The following is a 14,061-nucleotide window of genomic DNA, read 5'->3' as shown; positions in this document are numbered from 1 at the left end:
AGAAAGTCTCTGCTCTTTCTGTGAAAAAGAAGAGGCAGCCCAATCAATTCTACTGCCTCTACCCTAAGTTCTTCCTTTTAACCTGTGTGTCTTCAAATAATTTTTTTTTGATCATTTAAAAGATAACAGGTTGCTGATCACAAGGTTTGACCATGGTGTTCCTTGCAATCAGCACATGAATATGTACATGTGGACACTGAATTAAGTATTAAAGGCAAAGAGGAAAGATTTTACCCCAGACTGAGATGCTCAGTTTCAAGAAATAGGGCATTTCTTTAAAGGTCTTGAATTCTTCTGACTCTCTCACTAGATTCCATAGAGCATGTCTGAGTGAAGTGGTACAAGCAGTTAGCTGCAGAGTGACTTGACAAAATAAAGGGATTGCTAAGCTGCTTCAGAGCCTTGTCCCATCAGACCATTACAGCCACTGAAGTGGATCAAGGGGTTACATAAACCAGTAGAACTAATGGAGTGATTGTATTTGTACCAGAGCAAGTCCACCATTACATGCACTTTGACTGACTCTAAATATCTGGGTAAACTTATAAGACATTTTATAACTGTAAAAAAGTGAAGTATATGTCTTCTTTTTCTCACTTTAATATCCAGGTTAATTCTTGTTTCTTATACTTCATTTTATCTTTTGAGCAAATGGAAAATAGCTCGTCCTAAATCCTTTAAGTTCTAGTGAATAGGGAAGAGACATTTGCAAAGGCAGCCTGAGAGACTGTATTTTCATTTTCCAGAAGTAGGCACAGGGTTGGCACTCAAGACAGAATTCTGGGTATTTTTGAAACACGTAGCACATTGGATCTTGGCAGAATTATAAGCAGGTGGCAGAAGGACATCCACTCTAAATCCCAAGTGTCATGGCAAGGGATACCAATGCTATTTTTTATTATTTACAGTTCTTTTCAAACTTTGCAAACACCCACTAACTTCAGAAATGAGTTTTCCATGATACTGTTATAAAGTTTATGATTCTATTAAAACTCTGAGACCCCAGCATATTCACTGTGAAACTTTTGGATCAGGATGCTTCTGACAATCGAGACATACAACTAGCTAATGGGAAGATATACAAAAGGTGGAGCCAGACTTTTCTTAAAGGGGATACAGGGATAGGACAAGGGTAACGGACATATGTTGGAAAATTGTAAATTGCAAATGTAAGAAGATTTTTTTTTTACCATAATGTTGGTCAAATATTGAAACAGGAGCTGACAGAAGTTGTGGAGTCTCCATCCTGGGATATATTCACGGCTGGACTGGAGAGGGCCCTGAGGAGTCCGAACTAACTGGACCTGCCTCAGGCAGGAGATTGGAGTAGAGACCTCCATGGGTCCCTTATAACCTAAGTGGTTCAGGGACAACTGTTCCAGTTCAAGCAGACCCTCTGGGCCACATGCTAGGTTAGGTGACTATTTTACTGGCTCTAGAGAGGAATAAAGAAGGAGAGGGAGTTGGCAGTCACTTAAAACTTATCTTAGTTCTTCTTCTGGGCCTGAGGTTCAGGCTTTGATGTAAAATACACCCTTGGATTTGGCATGTACTGAGCTAAACCCTAAACAGCCTAAAATAATATAAAAACATAGCAGATGTACTGATTTGCTCCAGACACCAACAAGAGTAAGGGTGTTTGTGCAATGTAGATATATTCTTTGAGCTTTGTTCATTTTCAACAAGGTGAGCCATGCAGTCTCGATTGCTAGACTGCAATTGATGCAGGTTATAGTGGGTAACTATACAAGTTAGTATAGTTATATATCTATATACAAGTATACAAGAAAATCCGACTCCTACAATGATCAACAGCCCTTGAGCTAAAAAATAAAGCGAAAAAACCCCATCCTCCAGTTCCAGAGGGCAATAGGTATAATCAACTTAATTTAGCAGTGAAAAGTGTTTTTTCTTTTCTGGAAGTCCTGCCTGGAATGCCCTCCAGCACTCAGTTGAGGCCACTGTCCCATATTTTCCCTCTAGGGGGATGATGCCAGCTACTCTATCTCTACTATAGTCACATTGTATAAATCACTTGTAGACCTTCCAGATGGAAGTCTGCAACACTAATCACTTGAAATGATCATAAGTCTATGAATATTTAGATCCTGATGCTGTTTCGATTTAAGTTACTTGAAATTTTGGTCACTGGATCAGGTCTGAGTTCTTAAAGGGGCATGACCAGGCTTCAGAGACCTGGCATTTACCTTGTAAAGGCAAATTCTCAGTCCTGGCCCTGAATATGTGGATGCTCATGGTCGATTGCTCTTCTTGGCAGTCTGTTGGAACTACTTTTTCCAGAATATTATCTGGACAATGTCTGACTTCTTGAGGAGATAGTGATATGGGTGACTTTAAGAATTATTTTTCCTCATGGGATGTCTAAGATGCATACAATTATTCTCCAGCTTTTAAGGTGAGGTAATGTTAGAGAAATACCTGTATCAGGGAATTTAAAGTGTGGTTTCATAGTATCCAGAATCCAAGATGATATTGAACAATATTTATTACTGAGAAAATTAGTGGGTAGGTTCCATACTGATTTCTATGTAGATCAGTGTAATTATATATATGTGGTATGTGTATAATATACAAATGTTCCCTTTCTTTTATGATTTATTTTTAAAATTTTGTTTAACTACCTCCTTGATTTTTTTTTATTTTTTTTTTTTTACTACTAGTAGCTTTGGCTGTTCTTTCTAAATGAACTGTTGCAACAGTGGTCTTTTTGTGGTATTGAGGAGTATTGTTACTTTATTCTGTAATATTAAATACTTTTGTAGACAAGATATTTTTTATCTCAGGTTTTTGGGCAATCAAACTAGATGGATGAGTTTGCTTTTGGTTTTATGAAAATCATTGTACTAAAGTCATTGAATGTTAATCCAATATTAAGGGCAAAATTTTTATTAATTTCTAAGCTTTGTGAAGTGATTGTGAAAAAATACAGTAAACATTCTTGGAAGAAAAGCTTATAGATACCTCTTTAGAATGAAAAATGTAACTTTTGGGTGGAAAAGTTTACCCAATATATATACCCTGGTGTGTCAAAGCTTGTTTTGGACCATAAGCCTAGTTCCAAATGTTGACATTGAAATTCAGAAGAACACTTACTAAATAGCAGGCTTATTAATGTCTAACAGCATGCACTTAAAAAGGCTTTATTTGCCTAATTCCATTCAACTGCACTGCAGAAGTTTGCCTACAAGTCGAGCATGAGGGTATCTGTACAGATGACAAATACTTCAGAAAAAAACATTAATCAGCTGAAATGTAAGAGACATTTGCTTCTGTCCTTAAGCTCCTTGGCCTGGCACAGACTGCATTGGAAATCACTCAGACTGAAGTCCTGAACTGATAGGGAGTTTGTGTGAACACAGTTACTGTCCTGTGCAAACCTGTTTCAACATCTGTCATTTAAAGGATTGGCATAAATTTAATTTCTATCAAGCTTCTCTTGTATTAAATATTGACCAGTTCATAAAGTGGTTTTAGAAAGTAGGACTGCTGATGAATATGCATTTTAAAAAGCCTTCAGCCAGCATCAAACATATGAAGAACTACAGCTAGTCCTTTCTATTACAAGGATACTTTCCAAGACTGATATTCTTTATTTAACAGTGTAATCTCTCACACACAGAGGAGAGCTGGATTCTTAAAATCAGTTGTTTCTTCTTTGTGTTTAAGTACGTTAGTGATGTTGGTTAGATGTCAAAGCTTGGATAGTTTGTTCTCTAATACTATGAACTTGGCAACATTTCTAGCAGAGAGTGGCATTTCAGTTTATTCCATTATTTAGACAGGGAAAGCAGAAGAAAAATTGTAACCTTTTAAAAATAAATTTTAATAACATTCTGAAATTTGCAAAAGGCCATCAGACCCTGCACGTGCTCTGTTGACTTCTGCTGACCCCTTCTGACAGAGGAAAACGCACTTATGTTATGAAAAAGAACATATTAAATAATTTAAGTGGGGAAGTTTACTGTTCTAAAAAGAGCCAACTTCTGCACTTTCTCTCTAAAGAAACCAAAGCAGCAAATCATTTAGCATAACTGAAAGTAACAGTAAAGAAAAATTAAGATAATGTTCAGATAATGTTCTTACTAGAAGGCAGCAAGCTTTCTCCTTGTTGCTGTGTGCTGGCAAAGCTTTACCAACTTGGATAGTGCAATGCCAGTTTTTTACCATCTGAGAAGCTGGCTTGGCAATGGAATACAATGAATCAACAATTTGAGGATCTCACATCAACATACAGAGATTTCTTAAAATGCCTAAATACACAGAGACTTCCTTCACTATATACACCTAAGTAGTCATTTATATTTAGATTCACATTCAGGGCTTGATGATCTTACTACCTTCTTGAGCAACTGGATAATTTTTCCTAGGAACTGTAATAGGCTTTGTGTCTGTATCCATGAAATAACCAAATTAGACAGAGGAGAATGCTGAGTAAGGCTAAATAATGTAGAAATTTACTTTTGTATTTTGCACTTGTAATTCAATATGTTACGCTGTTAAGCCATTAAACTAAGACCACTTCAAAACTTCTGTTTAATGAAGTTTTTTTTGATTTACATACAAACTGTCTCTGTCTGAGAGCAGTAGTTATGCATTTACCAATTTAATAATCTAATTCTTTAAGCTGAAACATTTTTTTTGTATTTGTGTGCTAGGTTTGCTTTTCATCCAAATATGTGAAAGTGATTAAGTGGGGAACACAACTACCCTGAGATAATAGTCTTTAGGCAGCAGAACATAGCTAAAGCAGCAAGTTAACTTCTTTTGAAGCATTTAACACAGATTTCATATATAAAGATGTTGTGCTTTTATTTTATTCTATTTCAGACACAAAAAGTAGGAATACAGATTTCAAAGTTGTGTATGGCTTAGCTCAGAGATGTAGATGGTTTGTAACTAATTTTAGGCTGCATTTTCCATTCAGATAACAGATTCTAATGTTAGAATCTTCATGATACATGAAGAGCTGTCTTGAAAAGCAAAAGTATTTACAAAGATGTCAGTATGCTTTGGCTGGAAAACTGCAAATGCATTATCTTTTCTCCATACTGGTACCAACATGCTATGAAATAAGATGTTTCAATACCGATGCCACCAATCTGTATGTCATTAAACACCTGGTTTTTACATGGTCTATTTGAAGATTAATTGCCTATTTTGCAACAAAAGCTTCTTGTTGGGAAAACCCAGTTACAAACACTTCTTTTCTAGATCATTACCCTTAATGTAACCACATATACAACACAATGACTATTGAGTAAGTACATTCAGCTACTGCCATTTCCAAGTAAATGAAAAAACCCTCTGCAAGTATTCTATATTCACTGTCATGGCTACAACTGACTGCTAAGGAAGTGTCTTCGTCTTTAATTCACCCTGGTTAGAGCTAAGGTACAAATGTTAAGAAAGATGCAATGTAAGCTAAATACAAAGAACATTAACATTTCCAGAATATTTTACCCCAGAAAATACCAACACCTGGGAGGAAAACCAGGTAGATGATTATTTGATTTTTTGCATTTTGGAGACACAGCATATGTGTAAGTGATGTCATGTTTGCCATACCCTTCATCACTCAAAAAGATTTTTCAGTGACAAAAGTCTGAGAAAATGATGGGACTGAGATAAGAAATGAAGATACGTTTGTTCAGGAAAAAAAAGTGATGATTTCACAGTTTACAAAGCAAGACAATGAATTTCTTGCCCCTGTCTTCTAAACTTTTTCCCAGAGGGAGACACCTGCAACCTCAACCAGCTCCACAAGCAGCAGCTGTCTCTGCATGTACAAAAATCTAAACATGAGCAACTTAGCAGAATGTACTCTCCATCTGAATGCTGGGATCTGCAAAGCTTTGCAAAGCCAAACAGCACTGAATGGTAGAAGAGCACATTTTTGTACACCTAAGTGAAACATTATTTAGTTTTGTATCTAGGCCAAGTACCAGCCTATCTTACCTGCAATGTACTAATTAGCGTAATTGCTGCCAGAAATGACCGATTTTTCTTTTACAATATTACTCCTAGAAGCTGGCTGCCAAAAAATGTTAAAATTTCACCAAATCTTCTCAAATTCGTGTAAAATCTATGTTGCATATACGTACCAGCTGAGATTAACACCACTATGTACAATGGTGACTGGTTTTTCCTATGTGATGCCATATATATTAAGCCTCTTTGGCAAGCTGCTGTCCTCTACATGCAAATATTGAAGTTCCTTGTTTGCCCTCTTCTTCTCAGTGTTCAGGTCTAGATAGGTATACAACATCATACATCTCCAGTAAAGCACTTTATTGATATCCAGGACTCAGTTAAATGGACCTTCATTTTAAAAGGTACATATTTTCCCCTACTAGTAAAACAACAGGTTCAATACAGCTTGTGTTTTTGCTGTGTGGTTGGTTAAGCTTGGCCTGTGGCTATACCACACTTGGAATGGCCAGCTAGTTCATCCGTAAAGCATAAAACTCTTACTGGTTTAAGGGCTGTGGGCTGGGCCCAGTATTGGATGCCAAATGCATGACCACAGCGGGGTGACCTTGGCAGCTGCCACATGCTCACACAGCCACTCTCTCCCTTCTCAACATGAAGAGGGGAGAAAGCAAGATGAAAAAGCTTGTGGGTCAATACAAAGACAGGGAGATCACTTACCAGATACCATCACAGGAAAACAGACTTGATTTGGAGAAATTAATTTAATTTATAATAGAGGTGGATGGTGAGAAACAAAGACAAAATTAAAAAAACAGTTTCCCCAAACCATTTTCCCAGGCTGTTTCACTCCATTCCCAACTCCAATACCCCCATCCAAGGGCAGGGGGATAGGGAATGAGGCATGGGAGGATGTGGTCAGTCCATAACTCTCTGCTGCCCCGTCCTTCTCCTCCCACTCTTCCCTGCTCCCGTGTGGGGGCTCTCCGTGGGCTGCAGGCTCCTCAGGGCTCACCCACCCGCCGCAGCTCAGTCTCTCCGCACACTACAGGGGAATGAACCCCCACTGCGGCGCCTGGGGCGCCCCCACCCCTCCTCCTTCTCTCCCCTCGCTGCTCTCAGGGCTGTTCCTCGCACTTGTCTCCTCACTCCCAAGCAGCGTTTTGCCCTGTCTCAAGTGGTTTCCACAGAGGTGCCACAGGTGGGCTGACCGGCTCGGCGGCGCCCTGCGGCCGCACTGCAACAGTGCTGGCCGGAACCGGCCGCAACTGGCTGGAACCGGCCGTGCCTGGCATGGGGCAGCCACAGCCTCACCGCGCCTCACACAGCTGCCCGCGGCCGACACCTGCACAGGGACACCCAATACATACTGACAGGAATTATCTTACAAAGTTAAAAAATTTTTATGTGACAACGTTGCCTGTATTAGAAGGAGAGTGGACTTAAAGTCTCAGGTAATTCATTGTTATCCTATGCTATTTATTAAGTCTGGCTAATCTTCATAACTATGTGACAATTACAAAGTAAAGCACAACCATGGTTTTGAAATCCAGTGTGTTCCTTTCCATTAGGTTTCACATTGTAAACTCCTTTTATGAGCATTGTAGGAATCTCACCATCTAAATCATGAAGGAACATCTTCACTAGTTTCTCCTTACAGAATTAGTTCAAGTAGGGTATTTTTTAAAAATCTCTTTCTTTTTTTGTCTTCCTGACCCTAAGATGTTCAGTCATTTATATTAAATGAACTTTGATGTGGACCTCTGTGTCAAACCAACGCTACGGTGTTAAATCATGAATATGAAAGATTATCATCTTGGCTACTACATGGTATTGCAATTAAAGTAATCTTCAGCTGTTCGTTCCTTTTTTTTATCAAATGGAAACGACATTTTAGAGGATGTTAATTCCCAGTCTTTTCTGCCATGTTCTTTCTCTATTGCTATGGTAAGTCAGAGGCACAAAAAGGAAAAGTTACACCCACAGGCCTGGTTTGAAGGTTAGGCCCAACCTCAACGAAGTTTCTGAATCATGGGAAAAGTTTTGATTGAATTCGAGCCATTATTCAGCATGGAAATTCAGCGTTTAGGTTAGGACAGCTTACTGAGTGCAACTGCAAGCACCTGAGGTAGAGGAAAACAGGTGAAAGTGAGTCACTCCTTTTCTGCTTTTGTGTCTGGTCTATGAGCTAGATGTCAAACAGGTGACCGTACTCTGCTCAAGGTGCAGTACGAGGCCTGTAAGAAGCTTCACTGTCACAAAGGGAAGTGTAACAGCTCCAGTATTGGGGAGCAGCTGTGTGGGCTCTTTTGGATTGCAGCGTTGGAGTTACTGCCCATATTTTGCTTAAGTCTTGTAAATCTTGATTCTAGGATACAGGCAGATTCCTCTCTGTAAAAGTCAGGGCCAGTAAGAACATAGCAATTTAGCTAAGTAGAAGGTTCTGTGTTTCCTAAGTGGCACAGCTGAAAGCATGATAGACAGTAAATGAAAACTAATTATGTTCAAACTGCAATTGGGCCGGCAATTGTTTTAATTTATACAAAAAGAAATGAGTGGCAGAGCATTTAATTTGTGGGAGGCACTTTGTAGATTGTTAGAGTAAGGGTTAGTTTGCAGGAGGACAGGAATTTAGAAGGTAAGGGCTTTTTTCTTTATAACTGCGTAGGGAAAATGAGTATCTAGTTAGTCATTGCTATTTCAGCTTCTTCTTTCTGCAAAAATGTTTTTCTACTTTATAAATTCATTAGTGAGGGGAAAAAAGTTTAAGTCTATTTTCTGAAAAGCAGAGTGTATTGCTAAAAGGATAGATTTCAAAATGCCAGGTTTGAAAACAGAGAAATTCAATTTATTAATAGCGTGCACCTTGTAGAGGGCTTTTAACCCTTCATTTAGCAAAACAGCATAGAACCAGTGGATTTTATTTTGTCCGGTTTAATCATTAATATTTTCTTTTAAGCGTTTTATTTTGGCCTATGTTATCAAGGCTAATGGGCCAAATCCTCTATGGTCTGGTAGTAGACTTTTTTTTTTTTGGCTTTACTCTCATAGTTAAGGAGAAAAATGAAGCCTGTTTATTAATAGAGCCCATTTACACTGGAGTCTGTTCTTATTGTAACCATGATCTATGGACTTGTGGTTTTTAAGATTCAGAGGTTACTGAGAAATAAGTGGGAAAAGCATCTAATGACTTCTGAATAGTGCTTTATGTTCAGAAATAAAAAAAAAAAGTATCAGTCTTGAACTTTTTTACAAAAAACGTTAGGGAGGAAAATATTCCATTTTTGCTGAAACTTGCAGTTTTGTATGAGATAATTGAAGAGACCTGTTGCTCCTTCTAGTGTAAAAATAATTGGAAGGGCAATCACAGAACCGGTAAACAAATTAATGGTATTTTATTTGTGAGTTAAATGTATACTTTTGAACTTAACTGTGTAAAGTCTAGGTGTTTTTTCTCCACTGGGGCAAATATTACAGTAGGTCTGATAATTTCAAATAGTATCACTTCTATCTTTTATTTTTAATATTTCATAGGTGGATACAGCTGTTATCTCGGCAACCACACTGTCTTAGCTTCTGGAGATTTGTGAGGTATGACCCAATATGAATATTTTATCAGTCTAACTCAAACTTCATTCTTTTTTAATTTAAATGCTATGAGCACATTGATTGTAAAGACCCTCAAATGGACTATAATACTGCAAATATGAATGTTTATAAAAGCTTCAGCTAGCTACTGTGTTTGTAAAGTACTTCAAAGAAAATGCAAGTGACTTGCATACAGTCGCAAAACATCAATTAACTACCAAATTGTACAATGAATCAAAAAAGAAATCCAGTATGGATTTTTAAAGCCAGAATAAAAGTTACTTAAAAGACTTCTAATGCTTTAGGTGGTAAAAGGGTATATTTGGTTTTGAACTGGCTTACCTATTTATAAGTTGATCTGTGGAGACTGAGCATCTACTAGGTAACAGAGTTATTTTTGTAACTTATATGAGTGTTGAAAGAATACTGGCATTCTAAGCTTACAGGTTTGAATATTGGCAAGGTAAATATGGATTTGAATGTGCTAAGATTTATGCTAGTTATGAAAAAATATGTATGTCACAAATCTTTGCTACGGTGTGCCTTATAGTGTTCAAATGCTAAGAGTGTTTCTAGATAGTAAGTAGCTTCTTGACTGAAACAAGAAGCTGACATGAACTTTCTCTGCTGTAACAGGCACAAAAGTTCCCTTTGTGTCAAAACCAAAACAGATTGATAAAGTATATCAGGTATTAACTAAATGCAGCAAACTGCCCAGGATTACTTAATGGAATAGCCCACAATGACCTTTGTGCTTCTGGAAATGGATGAAAAAAACCTTGGGTATCTGCAAGAATTGTTGTTGGATTACAGGGTGTTCCCACTTTCTTCATTGTTTGAAACAAAAAAAGGATGTTAAAAACAGTTGATCTCTCCTCTCTAATCCCCATGTCACCTTATTCTTTTATTCTGGGTGTTTTCTTCTCAAAATATGCTGTCTCTTTGAAAATATTGTTCTCTCTAATATATTGTACAAATTTCAAGTAATGCAAATGGCTCCGATCTGAGGAACAAAGAAATGAAAAGAACTGGTTTTCATTTTTCCAGTAATTAATGACTGAAACCAAACTTTTCTCAAATATTGAGTTCATAAATTGAACTGCCTTACATTATATGTACACTTAGACATCTTGCTATATACAAAAGGATGTTAAATTTTTGGTCTTGAGTATTATTCATGACAGCTGTTTGACTCGGGACAGTATTTATTATTACTTCTTTGAAATTGAGATACCGATTCCTGGCATCCTGCATTTGCATAATGTGTATTGTTTCTTTAGATATTTTCCAAAATCTTTTAACTGCACAAACCTTTCTCATGGTATTCCAGAAGGAAAAGCAGAATGGAAGGCTTTTAAGACAAGTAAATTTTGCTTGTTGTAAAGCAAAATGTGAGCTATGTTATCATTAGTTTCATTAACACCTTGAGTTTTTTCAGAAAATGGTTGAATCTTCTGAAAATGAAGATTGAAAAGATAAGCTTCACTGAATGCTACAATGAGCCCTGCAGACAGTGTCAAACAATAGTTCTGTGATAGCTAGTTGTTTGATTTGGAGTCATTCATTTATTTTCTCTGTGGAGGTAAACTTGACAGCTCCACTGCTATTAGCAGGGCAAAAGGCTCTGAAAAATCCATAACCATATGCAATTATCTTCTATTCCGTCCTTGCACATCTCTTGATATAGTTTAAGTTTTTGATAGAACTTATTTTACCTACTCTCTAACCTGTTTTGGCTGAAATAGGAGATAAATCATGTGGAATGATGAAGTATCTTTTTGACAAATCTGCATTAATATAGTAAGAATATTATCTGAATAAGATCAGCAATAGAACTTGAGTAATATGGTATTAAAAAATTGTGCATTTATACACGTATGGAATCACTGACCTCAGCTACATTACCTTTTAAAATTGTGTAAGGGTAACAGCTTGCAGTCAATTTAATTCTTCAATTTCTTCTCCTGGGTTAACCCGCAGATTATCAATGGAAGCCTATGACAATAAAGCATGAAAAGCCTTAAAACTCATGGCTCCCTTCAGGTGGACATATCATGGTTCCGGATAGTAAGACTGAACAGCTGTGTTGAATTTTTTAATGATTTGGGGCCTATGGGAATCATGGTTGAGAACTGCAATAACTGCTAGTACCTCTGTCTTTTGGCTCAACACCTGTGAGTCTGGATAATCTGATAACTGCATTATGAGAACTTGAAGAATCAACAGCTAATCTGAAAGTGATGCAGAAAGGGCTATGATATTGTGTCCATTTCAAATTATGATTTTGAGAATTATTAAAATTTCTCATCTAACATAAAGAATATGTTACCACAGAAACAGCAAAGTTATAGAAGGACCTCTAAATGGAAGGTGTTGCTTTTCCTTTTTCCTCTTGGTAAAAGCCCTCAGTTGACTGTATGTTTTAGTGAGCCACAAATTTTATCTGCAAGGGATAGAACCACTCTAGTTAATTCAAGTTAAACAGTAGGAAAATAGTATTCCTTTACAGTTACCTTTCGCCCACTCTTTTCCTCAAAATGTTAAAAGCCTTAGTAGTTGCTGCTGCTCGGTCCTATTCTTTCCTTAATGGATTGCAATAATCCTTAACTTTACCCATAGTCACATGAATCCTAATTTGTGTTCTTTAAAAAAAAAACAAAACCCCAAAAAACCCACACAACAAAACAAACAAAAAACCCCAACAACCTAAGCATCCCTACTTCCCCCCCCCCCCCCAACAAAACAAAAAAACCAAACAAAAACCTGTTCAGCAGTTGTTAAAACTTTGTTGCTTCACACATAAACCCAGTGTCAGCAACTTTTTCAGAGGCAGCAGGCACCTTAATATAATGAGACACTTGCTGCATGCTTCTGCTGTAAAGTGACATTGAATTGCTGGGATATTGGCAAACCTGTCCACTAGACATTCAGCTTGTCTTCCTCTGGTTCTAGTTCACTTCACTTATGCTGAGTCCTCTATTTTCTGTTGTCATTTGAGAATTTCCTATTCAATGAAAACCTCCTTTTGAGACTAATTAAAAACAAACTAGAGATTTTCTTTGAAGCAAAAGCACTTTAAAGAATTGCACTGTCTCATTAGTAATAAAGAAATGTCTCCCTTGCCCAGTGAGTTTTTTGCAGCTAATCTTAGCGTAGTTATAATATTTAACAACTCTATGTATTGAAGATTGCTTTCTGGTCTTTCTCCATCCTGCTATTCTTTGCATATATCATTCCCTACCCATAATTTCTGCTGTTGTGTTAAGGTAAAGAACAAGTGTCTGACAACTACAAGTCTAAAATGAACACTTTTTCATTTCTCACACTAATTTAACATACACTAATAGAGTAACATATAAATTATTTTCGTAGCCATATTCTGAATTCCTGTTGGTGTCATTGTACTGCATGATATAGATGCAGAGTATTTGCAGATAAGGTGAGGACAGGCTACTGTCTAGATGTGGTACATAACCATAAATTTCTTTGCCATGTGTCTAAGTGTCTCATTGTTTACTTTTCACGTCTTTTTTTAAATCAGGGAGGCTCTTAATCTTATTTTTACATAAAGACATGTAACAAAAAAATTAATTTGACTAACTTCACACAAGACTATGCAGGGGGACTATGATCAGCTTTTTTGTATTGCAGGCCAAACTGCTTCGCTTCCGTTATCTCTACTCCAAAGGTAAGGCTCCTTGTAACAGTGAGACAAGGGAGCTATAGTATGTGTGTGTGGCCTTATGAAACAAGTCATCATAATCTATTGTTCATTCCAGTCTTTCTATTTGCACAAGGTTTGCAGTGTGTTCCTTTCCCCTGGCCATTAGTCTGAAATTACTTGTTCCTTTTGCCAATGTTCTACCAGTGTTTGCTTCATATGATTGTAAGACTGTTCATATAGCCTTTTTGAGAAGTAAGTTTATCAATTTTCTGTTTCCAGCTGCTGGAGACATGTTATGGTACATGTGCTAGCTAGTACTAGCAGAAAGAAAATCTACATGGGGGAAAGAGGGATTTATAGCTAGTTAAAAGTAACAAAAATAAGTAGGAACGGTCAATTTTTCAGTAGTTTTTGTTCCTTCAAAGTCTGTGCTGTATTAATAGATCCCTGAATCATTTGGATACAGAGTTAACAATTAAATTACATATTTTACACTATCTATATTATTCAGCATAGTTGAAATGAAAGCATGCTGCAAAAAGTTTCAGGAAGACACTGAGGCACTAAGCAATAAGCTTTAGTCAACAAAAGTTGGGTGATAAACTTTGAGAAATTCTTAAGTATCCATCAAGATGTACTGTAAATTCCTGGTTGCCAATAAGAACAAAGATCCTCATGATGCAGTGTATAGCATGCTAGACCAGTACTAAAAATACAAGAATGTTAGAAGTTACCAGCAAGTGCTTAGAAAAGATTATTTATGCTACTAGTAAACCCATTGTGAAAATCCTGAATCCTTCATACAGGTCTCATTGCCTCTTCTGCACTTTCCCTCATTTAAAAAAAGATCTAATAGAAAT

The sequence above is a fragment of the Falco rusticolus genome, chromosome 8 (genome assembly GCF_015220075.1).
Source record: "Falco rusticolus isolate bFalRus1 chromosome 8, bFalRus1.pri, whole genome shotgun sequence".
Classification (NCBI taxonomy): Eukaryota; Metazoa; Chordata; class Aves; order Falconiformes; family Falconidae; genus Falco; species Falco rusticolus.
Note: the sequence above shows the minus strand (reverse complement) of the source record.